At 55.0% G+C, this 7,182-nt stretch overlaps 1 long non-coding RNA gene across 1 annotated transcript; it reads left to right on the forward strand.

The window, feature by feature from the left end:
• Positions 1–1,648: 1,648 nt before the first annotated feature.
• Positions 1,649–2,513, forward strand: LOC149915039 (uncharacterized). The gene is made up of 2 exons (XR_016459882.1): positions 1,649–1,915; positions 2,007–2,513. It is a non-coding gene; the product is annotated as an uncharacterized LOC149915039 (long non-coding RNA).
• Positions 2,514–7,182: the final 4,669 nt, after the last annotated feature.

Raw genomic sequence — 7,182 nt, forward strand, 5'->3', positions numbered from 1 at the left:
ATGAGACCTACCTAATTAGCACGATGACAGTCTTTAATGAGGTCCTAGCCGTGTTCTGCATCTTTGATAGGTGCGATTAATACCAAACCCTGTGCAATAATTACAGAACCACCTTCCCCCGTGAACCTGCCCTGTGGAAGGCAGCACTCGAAAATGAACCTCAAGAGTTTGGATTGATTAGAAATCTCAATTCTTGGGGTGTGCGAAGCCCAGAGAGGATCAGACGTGCTGGAGTTAATTTGACACCAATAACATTCATTCAGACACGGGGGGTTAATGAGGCAGTGTGAAAGATGGTCCTGGTCCTGTGCTCACTGGTGGCAGCAGCAGCACTGCTCAGCACTGCCCACTGATGCTCAGCACTGCCCATTGATGCCCATTGACCCCCATTAGTGCCCAGCACTACCTAGCACTGCTCAGCACTGCCCATTGATGCCCAGCACTGCCCATTGATGCCCACTGATGCCCATTGACCCCATTAGTGCCCAGCACTACCTACCACTGCTCAGCACTGCCCACTGATGCCCATTGCTGCCCAGCACTACCCAGCACTGCCTACTGATGCCCATTGACTCTCATTGATGCCCATTGCTACCCAGCACTGCCCATCACTGCCCATTTCATAGAATCATGGAATCACAGAATGGCCTGGGTTGCAAAGGAGCACAATGCTCATCTGGTTCCAACCCCCTGCTGTGTGCAGGGTCACCAACCAGCAGACCAGGCTGCCCAGAGCCACATCCAGCCTGGCCTTGAATGCCTCCAGGAATGAGGCATCCACAACCTCCTTGGGCAACCTGTTCTTCTCCCCATTGCTGCTCAACATTTCCCATTGCTGCTCATCACTGCCCATTGCTGCCTGTGCCATGGGCCCAGGGCAGTGCTGTGTCTGTCCCATATCACTGTGTGCTCTCCCATCTGGTGCCCTGATTCCCAGGGCTGCTCCTCACTCTGCCTCCATGCTCTCCCATCCCAGGCAGCACCAATGCTCGCAGCGTGCTTCCCTCAGTCAGATGGCCTCCAGAAGGCTCACAAATGTGCCTGTAATTAAAAAGCCTCTGTTTTCAAAAGCGTTTCACAGCTTGTTGTCTGACAAGAGGGTGGGCTGATGCTGAGCAAGAGGAAGGCAAACACAGGCATTGCCTTCTCGCTCCCCCCATTGCCCCTGATGGTCACACTGCTGCACTGCTGTGTCCCACCAACCAGGCAGGCTCCTGAGTGCAAACTTAACAATTTCCCCTCAGTTCCCCTTATATTGAGTCCGGAATAAGGAAAGAAACCAATTGTCATATCCGGATCCTTCACAGCCCAGTGCTGCTCTGTTCATTCCAACACATTCCCCACCACCTTCATTGAGTTGCTGACCATCAGCAGAATCCTTTCTCCCCCTTTAAGCTCCCAAGAACTGAACCATGCTTTAACACCCATGTCTCCGCAGATGAGGGTATGTTTATCTTCCCTTTTGTTTATTGTACCCACGTGGCATTTCTAATCAAGTACAGAGCCCTCTCCAGCTGGCGGGCAGCCTGGGCTGGTCTCACAGAACACATACAAACCACTTTCTGGCACCAATTTCCCTCAGCTGGGAGCTGTGCCATCCCTGCTCAGCTGCAGGGGACGGGGCTTTGCCCTTGGATTAACCTGGGGATGGCTCCTCTGCCCTTTCCTGTCCCTTCCTGCAACTTTTGTGGTTCTCTGCCCTGCTGTGAGAAACACCTGCTCGGGTTTCTTGGCCTTCATCAAGCTGGAGAGCAGACAGGAGAAATCAATCCCCAGGCAGAAAAGCAGAGGCTGAAGGGCAGCTCAGAACCACAACTCCCAGTGCTGCGTGTGCTGGACCCCAGCGTGGGCACTGGTCCCATTAGCAGCCAGAGCAGCCGTGTGAGATGGGTCCTCCCTGCGCTCACACCGCCAGGTCGGTGCTGGCAGGTGACATTTGGAACCCAGAGCTAACGAACGTGACGTGCTGTCAGTTTTAATTAATCCCTTTGCTCTGCCTGTGACAGGTGAAAGCTGGAGCTGGGGCTCTGGAGGATGCATGGAGAGAGGAGTGCCAGGGAGCCGGCAGTGCACAGCAGAGCGGTGCCTTCCTTCTCCAAAGGGCCACTCCATCCCACAGCACTATTTCTGTCCTCTCCCATCTATAGCAAGCTGCTGGGTCTGAAGGCACAGAGCACTGCCTGTGCACCTCAGGAGGAGCATTGCAGAACGCTTTCACATCTGCTCCAGACAGAGGACGTTGCAGCAGCCCCGTCTGAAGGCAGAATTGAGGTCCCGGGTCACTCCCAGCTCAGTGACAGCAGTGTTGGCTGCGGTGATGGCAGTGGTGCTGTGCAGCTGCAGCTCCCCCCGCTGCCTGCACCAGCCCTCCCCATCCTCCTCTTTTCATTCCGTTCCAGCCCGATTAGAGGAGGTTGCACCCGGAGGCAGCTCGCCAGGCGTTTATGCATGCAGCTGCCTGAGCTGAATGCACGCATGTTAATGTGTGGAAATGAGTCGGGGCCAATTTTGTACCAAGTTTTCTGCTCCCTGGATCGAGCACACCGGGTCTTCTGAAGCAAAAAAGAATTCAGGAGAGGACCTTTGTGCTTGCTGCTCACCCAGTCTCTTAACATTGCCCAGATACCAGTGCTGCTGTTGGGCAGATAGCAGAGCTTCTCACAGAAGCAGCACCATGCATTGTTGTGCACACCCCTCTATTTCCCTTTGCTCAGCTGCTGCTGCTCCATGACTTCTCAAGCTTGTGGGGAAAGCCATCACCCCCCAACCCTGCAGCCAGAATGACCACTGCCACCCAGATGAACAGCCAGCATGCAGCTCAGAGCAGTGCAGAAGCCAACTGCTGCCAGGCCCTGGCTGGGGCTGCTGCTCCTGTGCCATGCGCTGCTGCTGAGCAGCTGCTCTGCCCCTGCTGTCCACGCTTCGGTCTCCTGGGACCAACCTGTCATTGCTGCAGCATGTCAAAGGTATGCTTCCCCATATCTCTACCAGAGGGGATTATGTTCCCAGCGGGGGCTCGGGTTCTTTTTTTTTTTTTGCCATCGTATGATTTAATGTGACAACTGTAATTTGATGTGACGCGTCTTTGCAACAATTCGCTACCTCGGAAAATCACAAACAAGCTTAAAATAAGAACAGAACGCATGGACTCACATCTCCCCGTGTGCTGCAGCTGGAAAAATAAGCACCGACTTGAGGATTTCTCTGTGCTTCCTTTGGGAGAGAGCGAAGTCATGGACATGATGCTGTAAAATAATAATGTGGATCCCAGCCCTGCAGTGAGAGCTGTCTGGCAGGATGCCTGCACCTTCCCAGAGCCCCTTGGAGTTCAGAGCAGCCATAAGGAGCAAAGATCTTTGTGTATCTCCTAATGGGCTGAGGCTTCAGTCCCTGCCCTGAACCAAGCAGGATTAGGACAAAACAGACTCGTAGCACTCAGCATCTTATGCCATCTAGCTGAAATTAAGAGAGCAGAGTAAACCTACAGTGGCTTTGGAATTGAAGATGTACATTTACTGAGCCCTCTGGTTCCAAACACTATTGCTGACACTAATTAATCCTGGCATACCCACTAATTGGCTGTCCCAGCCGCTCCTAAGGTAGAGGTGAGGAGCTCTGCACTGGGACAGCCCCAGTCCTGGGGATGGGGATGGGGAGAAGGGGCTGCAGCTGCAGGCAGGGGAGCGGTGAAGTGTTTCCAGCACCTCTGGGCTTTGCCCTCTCTGCAGTGCTATGGGATGTGGACATGATGGGTAAATCCCCATGTCTGCACAGTGCAGATGGCCAGTGACCAAACCGTGCTCCCCTATGGGATCCCCAGTGCTGACCCCGTGGAATCCCACACCATTAGAGCAGAGCTGGGCACGGCCCCACACGGTGCCCCCACCCTTCCTTGGGCACAGACAGTGAGGAAAGGGTTAAAGCTGTCTGCAGGCAGGAGAACACCAACATACTGCACTCACCTAATTACGTTATTTAACAGGATACCCTCTCATTGATTGTAATTACTCATATAATTTGGGAAGCAATTCGCAGTCCATCACTGCAGGGTGCACGGATCTCAGCTGGGAACAATGTGCCCAACTCTTCCTGCCATGGATGGAAGCTCTGCACCCTTCCAGCCCTCCCTCAGCCCAGGGCTCCATGGCACACAGCAGCCCCAAGCCCAGGACACCATTCATCAGAGTCCCCAGCTCTGTGCCATGGAAATAACTTCAGGCCACCCCACTCCTCCACCCATGTGTGCTTTGCTTGATGATGACTGCACAACAGTTGAATTAAAATCAGGCCGTGCATCCCCAGCCCACACTTGTTTGGATTCTTCACCCGCTTTTGTAAGATCCAGATTTAATTAGGTTCCAACAGTCCCAGAGGAATGTTTAATTAATGTTATAAAGAAACAATGGGATGATTAAGCAAGTCTGGGCAGCTGCCATGCGTGGGGCGCGTGGCACTTGTTGGGGGTGAATGTGCTGGGGAACATCATCCTACGGACCTCTGTGCCATTTTATTCATTGTTTTAATCATCTGCTCCAGTCCTTCTCTCCTATTTGTGCTCAGCGGGGCAGAGAAGAGGAGCAGAGATGGAGCTCAGTCTGCAACTGCAGAGTGAAAGCTCTGAACAAGGAGCCCTCCCACCCCTCCTCCATCCCCACAGCAGCAGCTCTGGGCCACGAGGGCCCTAAAAGTGGTCCAGGAATAGCATCAAGGAGAGCCCTGCAGCAGAAATGTGCTCTGGAGGCAGCACAGCATGCAGGCTGAGAGCAGCATGGGGCTCTGCCCAGAGCAGCAGTGGATGCACAGCTCCTGGGGTGGGACACAGCACACCATGGGCTGCCATCAGGGTGTCTGCAGCAGCCAGCACTGTCCATCCTCTCCCACCCCATTTGGCTCCTGTAAACGTTCTCGAATGGTTAAACGATGCTCTCATTGCACGATGGCTTCGTGGCATTGATTTTAGGCCAGTTGCTATTTAAAAGATAATTCTCGCTGCTCTGAAGCCTGCTTGCAACCTGAAGTAATTGCATTTGCCTTGGGTTGAATTCCTTTTGCAGCTTCTAAAAATAACCCCCACCCCCCATTTCTTCTGCTTTTCACAGAGCATCTGAGAGCAGTGAGTAAACACTGGGAGGGACGTGAAGGGAGAGGAAGTGGAGCAGCAGGGAGGTGAGGAAGCAGCAGCCCTGCATCCCATCAGGGAGTGATGCAGTGATGCAGGAGTGATGCTCAGCTGCATCCCCCTGTATGGCACTGAGTGGGGCTGGGAGCTGCAGGGCTGTTGCCAGCAGTGTGGGGATATGGGGGGTGAACAGGGTGTCTTCTTGGCCCCACATGTGACTGTTTCAGCAGAGGGCAGAAGACCCTCCCTGCAGTGCAGTGCAGCAGCTCTGCCCCATCTCTGCCCTCTGCTCTCCAAATATTACATTCAAACACATTGGGCATAGGAAAGGCTGCATAAAGGTGCACAGCTGGAGCTGATTTGTGTGACGATTTGTGCCCACCTGGGCAGGAAGGGCAGCGGGGCTGCTGTCACTCAGCTGTGCCATCGTCACTCCAAGCAGGTTACAGGGAACCTGATTTCTCTGGAAGGCACTCAGAGCAACACAAAAAGCAAACTGATTGCTGACTTCCGTACTGCTGAGAGGAGCATGGCTGAGGCTCCCAGTGCTTCATGTGGCCATCCTGATCCTGAGCTCACATCCTTCTGGCTGCAAAGCAGCGCCAGTTCTTGCAGCACAGGATGCTCCTTGGGAAGAGCTGAGCTCAGCCCTGTGCTGCACAGCTCTCCCAGCTGTTCCTCCTGCCAGGAGATCCAGGAATGCTCCCCTGTGTGTCCTCCTCCCCTCTTGAAGGAGCTGAAGGCAGTGCTTTGTTGGGGAGCAACCCAGAGCTGCTCCATAACGCGTGCAGTGTGCTTGGCTCCGTGAATTTCTCCTTTGTGCCTCCATCTACAGCCCACAGCTGCTGCTGCCCCACTGCATGGGGCCAGAGCACCCCCAGCACAACGGGCTCCTTGTTCACCCCATGATTAAAGGAGCGGCTTTTGGCCTTGAATGCTGGCACCACCCAAAGAAAATGTCATCGGTGTGCAAACACAGCACTGTGCTGGGAGCTGCTGTGGTTGAGGCAGCAGCACTCAGGGCACTGGGCTGTAATTGCAGCTCCAAACCTCTGACAAATCATTGCCTCTTCCTTGGCTGCTGCTCTCCTGGAGCACAGCCCTTTGTGTCAGGGACCCTGCGGGACCCTGCAGACACAGGGGCATCATTCCATGCTCTGTGCCTCCTGATGCACAAATGCTGCTCCCTGTGCAGCACTGAGCTGAGCTGAAGGCAGGAGCCCAGCCAGGAGCAGCCACAGCAGCACAGCTCTCAGCATGGCTCATTAGCCCCGGCCTGGATGCTAATTATGCTGTTCCTGGTGCTGCCCCGTGCACTGGCAGGGAGATGGGTTTGCAGGTGATCACTGCTGAGCTACCATAAAACTCTGCTGGCGGCCTGCACTGGGAACTGACTCAAACCCAATTCCCAGAAAGCCCAGAGGCACTGAGCTCAGATGATGCTGCTTTTACTGCTGGGCATTTTCAGGTCCCAGCACTCATCCTCAGTGTGTTTCAGCATCCATCACACCCATGGGGTCACTGCGAGCGGTCTCGGGCTCTTCTGGAGAACATGGGAAGAAGCAGAGCTGCTCCACGTGAGCTCGGGGAGGGGGCAGCCATCAGTTCCATGGGCCCTGGGGCTGAATTCAGGGGATGCTCTGCTGAGCACAGCCCTGCGCAGAGCCACTGAAGGACGTGGAGCTCTCTCATCCCTGCATCCCAGCTGCTGGGACAGGGCCAGGCACAGCCTCATCCTCCCGCACACAGCTGCCTCATTGCGGGGGGAGCAGCGTGGGAAAAGCACTGGGAACGGGCAGTTTGTGCCCCAGGGACCCCACGCAGCCCCCCACCCCCCAAGCTCTGCTCACAGCCCTTGCCTGGAGCACATGTTCCCACGAGTCGTGCACAAAGCCCCGTGAGATGGCACAGCTGCTTTCCACAGCTGTGTGGGGGTCCTGCCCCATGCACAGGGGCTGGGGGTGCAGAGGGGGCCAAGGGGGTGGCATTGGGATTGGATGGATGGGGCTGAAGTCACTGCAATGAGGCGCAGCAATGCGGGGCTCTGATCTGCACAGAACAGC

Source organism: Phasianus colchicus, chromosome 25 (assembly GCF_987193195.1).
Source record: "Phasianus colchicus chromosome 25, bPhaCol1.hap1.1, whole genome shotgun sequence".
Lineage (NCBI taxonomy): Eukaryota > Metazoa > Chordata > Aves > Galliformes > Phasianidae > Phasianus > Phasianus colchicus.